The sequence below is a fragment of the Panthera leo genome, chromosome E3 (assembly GCF_018350215.1).
Source record: "Panthera leo isolate Ple1 chromosome E3, P.leo_Ple1_pat1.1, whole genome shotgun sequence".
Lineage (NCBI taxonomy): Eukaryota > Metazoa > Chordata > Mammalia > Carnivora > Felidae > Panthera > Panthera leo.
In genome coordinates this window covers 7,803,266-7,815,466 of record NC_056694.1, presented here as the reverse complement: position 1 = coordinate 7,815,466, position 12,201 = coordinate 7,803,266, and positions in this window count along the sequence as shown.

The window sequence follows — 12,201 nt, the reverse complement described above, 5'->3', positions numbered from 1 at the left end:
AAATAAAAAAATCTCAAATTTCACAAGGTCAAAAATACTTCATTTAGAATTTGATTTTGAGAAGTTTGTCAAAAATACTTAAAAACACCTGGTCAGGGGCGCCTGGGTGGCGCAGTCGGTTAGGCGTCCGACTTCAGCCAGGTCACGATCTCGCGGTCCGTGAGTTCGAGCCCCGCGTCAGGCTCTGGGCTGATAGCTCGGAGCCTGGAGCCTGTTTCCGATTCTGTGTCTCCCTCTCTCTCTGCCCCTCCCCCGTTCATGCTCTGTCTCTCTCTGTCCCAAAAATAAATAAAAAAAAAAACAAAAAAAAACCAAAACAAACAAACAAAAAAAACACCTGGTCAAATAGGTTCACAGGTCACTGTGAACCAGTACTTACCTATTTTAACCATAGTGGCAGTTGAAGACCTTATAGTCAAATACAGTTAAATAGTTGTTTAAAAAAAAAAAAAAAACTTAGCTCTTTTAATAGAGAAGACTGTTTTCTTAAGTAATCAAAGATGCCATGATAAAGGATGCCATGAAGCACAGTAAATTGTTTTGGCAAGACACAAAATTTTTGCTTTCTGTGCAGATTACTTAAAAGGTAAAGAAACTTCATAACCTGTTGCCAAAAGCAGACCAAAAGTCCAAGAAAACTTTGTTTTTTTTTTAACAACAAGAAACCAATTCTTATTTTGTACCAGTGTACTTTTGATATTAAAACTCATCATTTTTTTACTGAAATATATTTATCCCAATCTTAGTCATCTTGACCATGCATAAAATTCCTTTTCCAAGATTGTTTTCCAGAAAGTTTCTATGATTGTTTTCTTTCACATTCAGATTTTGTCCTGTTTTTCCTCTTTCTCCTTCTGAAACAATGAGCCTCACTGTAGGACAAGATTACTTCCTTTTCCCTCAACAAAAATCCACCTCCATCCCTCACTATCTTTTCTTTCTTTTTTTTTTTTAAACAAATTTCTGTTGTTTAATGTTTATTTATTTTTGAGAGAGAGAGAGACAGAGCATGAACGGGGGAGGATCAGAGAGAGAGGGAGACACAGAATCTGAAACAGGCTCCAGGCTCTGAGCTGTCAGCACAGAGCCCGACTCGGGGCTCAAACTCACGAACCGTGAGATCATGACCTGAGCCGAAGTCGGCCGCTTAACCGAATGAGCCACCCAGGCGCCCCCCCTCATATCTTTTCTTACTGAAAACACACAGCCTACTTTCCTTGCATGTGGAGATTTTTTTCCCTTATTATTTCTAGTTGCTACAATTGCATATATGAGAATTCTTAACACTTAAAAACCTTAATTTCTAGTAAAAATTAAGAAGTAAACAAATGTGGACTGTCTCTTACACTAGCATTCTGTGGATTGGTAGACTTATAAATACTTTTTATAATTTCCAAAAGTGCAATGCTTTCTCAGTAGTAAAAGTTTCCAGTGTGTCACAAAACATGTTTGCTAATAAACACAAATAACCTTTAGTTTTCTATAAAAAGAAGCCCAAAGTGGATAAACCAATAATTAATGTTTCAGTATTTTATCTTATTTAGAAATGATCTAGATATTTAATGACTATCTATCATTTAATTTAACTTAGCAAAACTTTAAAGTTTTAGGTTACTGAAAAGATTTGGGGAAACTATTTAAAAAATTCATCTGGGTTGGGTGGGGGGGAGGCACCTGGGTGGCTCAGTCAGTTAAGTGACCAGCTCTTGATTTCAGCTCAGGTCATGATCTCACAGTTGGTGAGATTGAGTCCCACATGTGCTGACATCACAGAGCCTGTTTGGCATTCTCTCTCTCTCTCCTTCTCTCTCTGCCCCTCCCCAGCTTGCTTGCTCTCTTTCTCAAAAAACACATTAATTAATTAAAAAACAAAATTCACCTAGAGGAGCCTGGGTGTCTCAGTCGGTTGAGCATCCAACCTCTTGATATCTGTTCAGATCATGAGATGTAGCCTCGAGTCAGGCTCTGCACCGAGTGTGGAGGCTGCTTGAGATTCCCTCTCTCCGTCTCTCTCTCTCTCTCCCCCTCTACCCCGCTGGCACTCTCTCTCTAAAAATTAAAGAAAAATTTTTTAATTAAAAAAAAATGTTTGCCTAAAACCTTTTATCTCACTTACATCTATTTAATTCACTTGTTCTCAATAATTACATTTAGATTACCCACAAAAAGTTCACAAGACATGAGACAAAGCCAGTCATCATCCCAAGCTATTTTTCTACCTGACAAATTTTGTAAATGAGATAATGTGAACTTACTTGACTGAAAAACCCAAGAAGAATAAAGTTGTACATCTGCATTATGTTTAATGTTGGTAATTCTGAGACATACCTATTTTAATTAATCCAACAAACTTGAACTACCTTTTATTTACCAAAGATTATTTCAGATCACATAAACTTGAGCATTTGGATTAATTTCTATTATATTTCTGAGAGATACAGGAATTCTTAATCTATACAAGTGATCAGTTCTCTTCAGGACAATTAAATAAAGCTCTTTTATAAGTTAATTTTAGTAATACTATCCAGAGGTAACAAATGCCACACATAGACAGTACGTATATAGTCACACATAAACACGCAGGCAGATACAGAGGACTTACAGCTTTTATTTTAAAATTGTAGCCACGAATGAGGGTAGTCATAAAAGGGGTTGGATCTAAATTATGTTCCTGGCTGATGGAATAAGTTAAGGTTAGCTTCTCAAATGGCTAAAGCTTTTTATTGATGTTTATGGAGAAGACATAAGATTTTTCATTTGCCTAAATTTTAAAGTACCCCTCCCCCCACCTTTTCAAATAAGAATTTCCACCAGGAAGCTTTTCTTTTCTTTTTCTTTTTCTTTTTTCTTTCTTTCTTTCTTTCTTTCTTTCTTTCTTTTTTTTTTTTTTTTTTTTTTTGAGAGACAGAGAAAGAAGCACCCGACGTGGGGCTTGAACTCAAAAACTGTGAGATCATGACCTGAGCCAAAGTCAAACCGACTGAGCCACTCAGGAGCCCTAAGGCGTTGGTATCTTAAAGAAATGGCCAAAGTTAGTGTTCCTGTGGGGATCAAGGAGGACATTTACATTTCAAAGACACAAAGAATGAATGCTAGTTTCCCTGAGAAGAACTTTTTTGTTTCCTAAGGGCAAAATTTTCACAATACAAAATACAAAAATACTTTTGAGGTAAATAGAGGAGGTTTGGGAATTGGAGAAAGAGTAAGTGGACTTTGAATTCTTTCTGGAGCCACTTTTGGTTTTATAAAGATTTGTAAGTTAAGGACAATCGATTTTAATTCTTCAAGAAATTGGGTTGATCCACCCATAAATCTTTTTACAAGGTCTTCAGAAGGTTTTTCTTTCCTTCTGGGTACACAGTTTTATTTTAGCTTAGGTGAGAAGCTCTAAAAATAACTTCCTATCAGGTTCTCATTATCAGCTTCTGACCACAGAGATAGGAGAGTCAAGTCATCAGCTGAAAAATTTGCATAGGGTCTCTGAGGACACATTTTTTTCCCCAGTGTCCCAGTTGGTTACAAATGAAATATTGACCCCTGGGCCACTGTTTTGATGGTGGACCCTGAGGAGGATGTGATATGGAGCACTCAGGAGGTATTTTAGGTGCTTGGACTTGGAGCTGTTGTAGCTCTAAGGCCAATGGCTTGGCAGATATTTGCTTGCAATCTTGTTCCAAAGTCCTTTCAAATTGCTCCTCTAGGGTCACAGGTTTAGTCATACTGGTGATTTTCTGTTCTATTTTCTGCCTTTTTATCAATCCACTAATCTCAGAAGATAATCAGTGTACAAAAAGAGCAACTAAAGCAGGTTGGGTGACCTCATTTATTGCACGGAACCTGGGATGCCATAGGAAGAGAGTTTCCACATGGGCTCTCACTTTTGCCACAGATTCATCTTTCTTTTGTTTGCATGTTTGAATAATACACCAATCAATGCAGGCAGGTTTTGATTCATGGGTTGACTGTGTGAAGGTTGATGATCTTGGATACCATCCTCAGGGTTATACCATGCTGCTTCCTTGCATTCCTCGCTAGGTCCCACCAGCAGGTGCACAAGCTGGTAAAGACCTGGCAGCCCAGGGTCATAGGCCCCGATAAAGACTAAATTTTTCAGAACACTTTTGGGCATCTTCTCTGGGTTTAGGAAATTCTTTAACTGTGGCCATTAATTTGGTCTTTGACCAGGAAGAGAAAGATATCTAAGGAGGGCCTTCTGCAACTTCAGTGGTTCTATTTTATAAGGTAACTGGTGAATAGTCTTTTCAGAGTGGGAAGGTGGTTCAAAATAGAGGATTAGTATATTTGTGAGTACCCGGGTAAATAAGGATAAAGGAGTCACATTAGTTTTATCATCTATTGTTTTAGGTATCCTTGTGTCTTTAATTTTTCATTAGCCTTTGCAATGGATTGTTTAAATAAAGCATTTTTGGAATCTTGAAAGCTTTCGGAAGTTTCTGTGTGCCAATTAAAATAGGTATCTTGGGGCACCTGGGTGGCTCAGTTGGTTAAGCATCAGACTTTGGCTCAGGTCATGATATCAAGGATGATGGGTTTGAGCCTTGCGTTCGGCTCTGCTGACAGCTCAGAGCCTGAAGCCTGATTCAGATTCTGTGTCTCCCTCTCTGTCTGCCCCTCTCCTACTCGTGCTCTGTGTCTCTCTCAAAAATAAATAAACATTAAAAATTTTTTTAAGTAATAAAATAAAAAATAATAACAGGTATCCCATTCTGTTTGTTGAACTTGGGAATCCTTGCTTTCAAGTGCACTTCTTAAATGAATGATCTTGTCCAACTGGAACATTCCCCATAATGGCCGTTATAATTCTAGGTTAACTTTTGTTAGATTTTGACAGTTATGTAGATATTTATAGCTTCCAGAACACAGTTCTTAGACAAAAAAAATAAGCAGATGTGCCAAAGGTAGTGTGCTCATCTTTGGAATTTTGGGATTGTTTACTTACTTAATTATTTACTTATAATTTTTTTTAATGTATTTATTTTTGAGAGACAGAGTACAAGTAGGGGAGAGAGGGAGACACAGAATCGGAAGCAGGCTCCAGGCTCTGAGCTGTCAGCACAGAGCCCATCGCAGGGCTCAAACTCATGAGCTGTGAGATCATGACCTGAGCCAAAGTCAGATGCTTAACCGACTGAGCCACCCGGGTGCCCCTATTTACTTATTTAGGCTAAGCCTTTGGGTCTCTTGGAGCCAAACTAATACCTAAAAGGGATGTGTCACTGGGTTGGAGATTGTGTGGTGTTTTACAGTGTACCTCATTACACAGAAATTTTTTTGAGGTTGGTTGAGTTCTATGACCTGTTCCATGACCAACTTATCCTAACAGAGTCTTTGGGTTAGGTGGTGAGCACGCAAACAGCTGTTAAATGCTCTACCAGTGCCCACCAATTTTTTTTTAGGTTTTTAATTTTTATTGTATTTATTTATTTATTTATTTGGAGAGAGAGACAGAGCCTAAGAGCGGAGGAGGGCCAGAGAGAGAGGGAGAATCCCAAGCAGGCTTCACACTGCCAGCACAGATCCTGACACGTGGCCCGAACCCACGTGAGATCATGACCCTAGCCGAGGTCAAGAGCCAGTCAGTTGCTCAACCGACCAAGCCACCCAGGTGCCGCCCAGTGCCCACCAATTTTGCTGCTGCTTCTAAGATTCCCATTATCAATACTTTATCTATACAAAACAAGATAATCAAACATGTACACCTTAATATGTCCAGTAACCAAGACATGCTACTGCATCCTGGCCAGGAGAAGGTCCTGTGTATACCCCCAGCAATTCCCAGTGTGGAACTTGGAGCTGGGGAAAGGACTGAACCAAGAGACCCCAAAGAATGGGGACTAAGGACTGATTCCAAACAAATAGGCAATACTGCAGCTGCTAGTGTGGAAACTGGGGACAGAACAAAGGGCTGTTTTCCACTCAAAGTAGGGAATTGCAACTAAATTACCAGCAGCTCCCAACAAGGAGCTTACTGGAGAGCAGATCAGTTCAGGAGCCCAATGCAAAGAGAGTGGGGCTCAGAGCTGAGAGGAATTTAGGCCAGCCCTCAGAAATGATGACCAAAACAGAGAACTCAGAGGGTTCATGGGTACCATGCCTGTGTTTCTCATCGTGCCCGAACCATCAGAAGTTCACTGCAGATCCCATTTCTCCCACTAAATCTGATAAATAACAAAATTCAACTGAATAGATTTAAAGATCTAACTGGCTTTATCCAACAACTCATGAACCAGGCATCGTCCCATCTAGCAAGCAGAAAGAAGCTCTGAGGAGCTGTACAAAATGGAAGGCTATTCTAGGCAGAAGGGGCCAGAAAAAAGGAAGTTTCTAACAAAGAGTGTATTGTTTCAGCAAGGTCACCCTCTGTTGGGGGAAGGGCTGGGGTCTATCAGGCAGATGACCTCACTGGTGCCGACCAGGCTCTTCCAGATTGACTGGTTAAAGGTTGTATTCCTGGAAGAAGCTGAAACTGCAATTAGGTTAGATATTAAGTCTCAGTTTGCTGATGTGAAATTAGCACAAGTGACTCCATTTTGGGTCTGTTGTCGCCTTTTTCATTTAATACTGATGATTGGGCTCATTTTCTCTGGGTTTGCTGCTCTATAGACTTCTCTGGGCCCCGATTATTGTTCTTGACCTGAACAAACCCCAGCATCTGGGCTTCCACCTTAAAGCTGGCTGACCTGTCCCACCCTCCCCCGCCCTGTACCACCTCCTGCCCTTGGCTCTCTCCAGGAGGCAACCAAGCTAATCAGGCTGATTATCACCCAGGTCCAATTCCACTTTCCCTGGCTACAACACGCAGTAAATTTCCTTAGCTGCCTGGCTCCCTTGTGAGCCCTGCCTCTTGTCAGGCAGCCTGACTTAGGAAAACGCCAGCTCCCCCACCTGCTGTATCATCACAGATGAATCAGGCCTGCCCGACCTGGGGGTGTAATCTAAACTCTATCTACAGAGTCATACCACCCTGAGCAACAAAACACAACTGTCACGTCCTCCCAATCCAGTAAAATCGCTGGGGTTCTAAACGCCAAGACCCTTACTCTTTTCCAAAAGCTATACTATAATCTGCCTGTAAGAGAGCTGAGTTTTAGAGGGTGCCTTGGAAAATTATTGCCACACATTTTGAGGGCAAGATAGTAGCATTAGTCTTAATTTATCATCAGGGAATGGGCGTCCAACTTCCAGCCTCATTTCACACTTGCCCAACCTCCAGTGTCTTTGAGTGACTGGAAGTGAACTGGAAAGACCCAGAGAAGGACAAGGAGGGAGACTGGGATGCTGTGTTTATTCCCAAACCCAGGGCTCCCAAGATGAACAAAGAAGTTTGTGCCATTCCTTCTGTCTTGATCTCTTCCAGAGAAGGAAAGGCTTAGCTATGGGAGGAAAGGAGAAATCCAGGATGTATGAGAGGCCCTGGAATGCACGATCTGAGCTAATTTCTTTGGCTCCAAAACATGGTGCTTTTCTGGTTCGCCTGTCTGGTTCAGTCCATAGGGTATGCAACTCTTGATCTCGGGGTTGTGAGTTTGAGCCCCATGTTGGGAATAGAATTTAAAAAAATCAAATTCTCTTCAAAAAGAAGAAGGAGAAGGAAGAAGAAGAAGAAGAAGATGATGACGGTACTTTCCATAGGACCAGAAATTAAAAAAAAAAAATCAATTGAGTAAATTTGAAGATCCAATTGATTTTATTCAATGATTCATAAATGGGGTGGCATTCCATCTAGCAAATAGAAAGGTGCTCCTATAAAATGGAAGCTTTTATAGGTAGAAAGGGGCAGAAAAAGGAAGTTTCTAACAATGAGTGGATTGTTTCAGACAAGGTCAACCCCACTTGAGAGAAGAGCAGGGGTCTATCCAATAGATCATGTCACTAGTGCTGACCAGGTAATTCCAGAATGGCTGGTTAAAGGTCACAGTCTTGGGAGAGGCTAACACTACAAGGAGGTTAAGTGTTATTTGCTGACATGGGGTTAGCATGAGTGACTCCATTTGGGGCCTGTGGTTTCTTTCTTTCTTTCTTTTTTTTTTTTTTTTTTATCAGACATAAGCATACGTGAAGCAATCAGAGAACAAGTAAGAATTCAATTATGTCATGTTGACACAAGCCCACAAAGAGACCAGAGAAGGATGGCTTTGTGAAAATGAGTCTTGATTCAATTAAATTAAACAAACATTAATAGCATCTTTGATGCACAAGGCACTGTGTTAGGCACTGTGGGAGTATGGGGGGGGGGGTGGAAAACAAAGCCACATCCTCAAATTGTAGGGACAGATATGTAGGGAAAATTGTGATGTGGCATAAGAAGTATACACCACAGTGTTAAGGAGTGCTATGGACTGTGTCTGTGTCCCCCTAAAATTCATATGTTGAAGACCTACCCCCCCCCCAGTGTGATGGCATTTGGAGGCAGGAGTCATAATGATGGGGCCCTGATCTGATGAGATGTGTGCCCTTATAAGAAGAGACAACAGAGAGCTTTTTTGTGACCCCCCCCCCTCTTCCCTGTGCCCTGTGTGTGTGTGCATACAAAAGCAGTCGTGAGCACACAGCAAGAAATAGGCTGGTCTACAAGCCAAGAAGAGAGCCCTCGCAGGAATGTGATCTTGCTGGCACCCTGGCCTTGGACTTCCAGTCTCTAGAACTGTGAGAAAGTAAACGTCTGTTGTTTAAGCCACCCAGTGTTGGTATTTTGTTGTGGCAGCCTAAGCTGACTAAGACATGGAAACATAGATGAGAGAGACTGTAAAGGGTTCTATCATGGAGGGCTTCCTGGAGGAGATGAAATTGGGCTTGCGGGATGAGTCAGGTTCTAAAGAGGAAGGTGTGAAAAGGGCATTGCAGGCTGAAGAAGCAGCCAAAGGCAGAGGGTGGTATTGCAGCAGTCTATGCAGTGGGGTCATAGAGCTCTTAGAGCCTGAGGTGGAGAGGTAAGGGAGAGATGGAGCTAAGAGGGAAGGCAGGCCCCAAGTCTAGGAACCTTGAAGACACTAAGGAGCATGGATCTTGCTTTAATAACAGGGTAGGGGCATCAGTGTTTTTGAACAGGTGAACAGCACTATTGGAAAGGAGCCAGTGGCTGCATGGGAAGCAGTGATTGGCAGGACGGCAGGCTACAAGGAGAGAAGCCATGAGGCTGACAAGGCAATGGGCGGGGCCAGAGGCGATGCCCATAAGGTCCTATAGGTCAGGGCAAGAGCAGCACCCAAGGGTAGTACGTGGAACCACCTAACTGTGGGGATGATGCAGGTGGCCAAAGGTGAGACTGGAGGGGTGGTTCCCAAATTCCTCTTTGCCTTTCTTTGAGCCCCCACCAGACCCTCCTCTTCATGCTTTGTGTTTCTGCTTCCAATCTTCTTTTGCGCATCTCTGCATCTTTGGATTTCCATGTTTCTGCAAAATAACAGGGCTTTCCTTTCATCTTGCCCCCAGTCCAGCCCATGGCTCTTCTATGGTTGGAGGAGGAGAGGAAAAAGGGCCTTAAGAGAGAAGGGACACCAGGGAGAGAATTGTGAGGGAAGAAGCTGATGCACTAATAACTAATGTTTCCTTCTTTCCTCCCTCCCTTCCTTTTTTCCTTCCTTCTGAGAAATTTCTATGTGCCAGGCTTTGTTCCAAGCACTTTACATGAATTAACCCAGTTAATCCCAACAGTGGCCCCACAGGGAGGGCACATAACTGATGGTCAAGAACACAGGCTTGACTGCCAGACTCCCTGGTTTGTAACTCCAGCTTCACATCCACTGGCTGCATGATCTTGGGCAAGTGACTGAATGTGTCTTTGCCTTGACTCCTTCATCTATATGATGAGGATGGTGATGGTTCCCACTTCATAGGCTTGTAAGGAATAAATGAATTAAAATATACAATGGTGATTGGCACAAAGGGAGTGGTCAGTCAGTATTTTAATATAAGAGAACTGAAGTCCACAGAGAATTTACTTTCCCAAGTTCATCCAGGTAGTAAATGGATGGCCAAGTTTTGGACCCAAACCAACTATATGTCTAGTTAGTGAATCCTGCCTTTCCACTGAACAGATATGAAGAGAGAGCAGGAAGAAGTTGAGGTGGATGATGTAGTTCTAAACTGGACGTGGGGTCTGCAGTTCTTTTGAATGGCCCCTCCCATGACCACTGATGTCTGGGCCTGTGTGAAGTAGGAGCCAGCTTTGAAAAGGCAGACATTTGGATTCAGCATGGGCTATAAACTCAATGTTGGTCTCTCCCCACCCCCAAGTTCATATGTTGAAACTTAATCTCCAATTGATGGTGTTAGTGGGTAGGGCCTCTTAGGAGGCGAGTAGGTCATGAGGGTGGAGCCCTCCTGAATGGGATTAGTGTCCTTATAAAAGAGAACCCAGAGAGCTCCCTCACCCTTTCTGCCATGTGAGGACACAAAGAGATGGCTGTCTGTGAATCAGAAAGTGAGACCTTATCAAACACCAAATCTGTCAGCATCTTGTATTGGTCTTCCTGGCCTCCACAACTGTAAGAAATAAGTGTGTGTTGTTTATAAGCCACCTAGCCTATGATATTCTGTTACAGCAGCCTGAATGGGCTAAGTTCAGTTTTAAGAGCTGGGGATTTTGATGGCTTTCCCATGATGGAAGCCAGGAGGGGATGGCGGTGACCTGACCAGTGCCTGGAGATGCTCCAAGTGATCATGAGGGGGCAGCAGAGAGCCTAGGCTCTGTTTTAGGTTAAGGTTTAAATGGGGTAGCCTGTGGGAGGAGACATCTTCCAGAACAAAATGAATCCTGAGCTGCATGGCAGGAATAGTAATAAAGCATCTTAAAAATGTTTAAAATGACAGCAATAGGGGCGTCTGGGTGGCTCAGTCGGTTGAGCGTCCGACTTCGGCTCAGGTCAGGATCTCACAGTCTGTGAGTTCAAGCCCCGCGTGGGGCTCTGTGCTGACAGCTCAGAGCCTGGAGCCTGCTTCAGATTCTGTGTCTCCCTCTCTTTCTGCCCATCCCATGTTCATGCTCTGTCTTCTCTCTGTCTCAAAAATAAATAAAAACATTAAAAAAAATTTTTTTTGAATGACAGCAATAAGGGGGACTTTAGAAACAACCTAGTTGGCTCAAAAATAAACATTGAAAAAACTTTTTAAGGGGTGCCTGGGTGGCTCAGTTGGTTAAGCCTCTGAGTTTGGTTCAGGCCACGATACTACCGTTTGTGAGTTCGAGCTCTGCGTCAGACTCTTTGCTGGAGCGCTTGGAGCTCTCCAACTAGGAGCCTGGAGCCTACTTTGGATTCTGTCTCCCTCTCTGCCCCTCCCTGGCTCACACTCTGTCTCTCTCTCTGTCTCTCAAAAAATAAATGAACATTAAAAATTTTAAAAAAAGAAAAAAGAAAAAAAGAAACAACCTATTTGGGGCACCTGAGTGGCTCCGTCAGTTGGGCATCAGACTCCCGATTTCAGCTCAGGTCATGATCTCAAGGTTGTAAGATCGAGCTGTGTTGGGCTCTGCACTGACAGCACAGAGTCTGCTTGGGATTCTCTCTCTCTCTCTCTCTCTCTCTTTCTCTCTCTCTCTCTCTCTGCTCCCCCCTGCTCACACTCTCCCTCAAAATAAATAAATATATATTTTAAAAAGAAAAGAAAGAAACAACCTAGTCCTCACCAGAAGGCAAGACTGAGTCCAAATTGTCAAATATGACTTTTCCCAAATTTAAAATAGGGAGTTGAATAGAAATCAGGAAAAAAAAAAAAAAAACCCAAGACTATCTCTGCAGATCTATGGAAAGAAACATAAGCCTGTCTCCAGAAGGGGAACTCAGTTCTCTCCCAGATGGAAGTCCCTGTATCATGTGAATGTGTATGAGTCCTGCCTCATGGCATCCTCAGTGGCCAGCAAATGATGCTGGGTAAGGTCAAGAATGGCACTCTTCCTGGCTGCAGATTTTCTTCTTTTCAGCTTAAGGCCAAACTCATCAGACCCCACATCCTGGAGGAAGGGAGGAGAGAGAGCCTGGCAGGTGAGAAACAGGAACTAGTATAGGGTATCAGCTGGATAAAGAACTGGGAACCATGAAAAATGTAACAAATTTGCTTCATTTGTTATTTTTAGTTATTAGAAATATATATTATTATACTAACAAAAAATCAGAACCTATAGATAAATATTAGAACTTTAGAAATACTAATAATCCTACATATTCAAAGAAAATTCTCAAT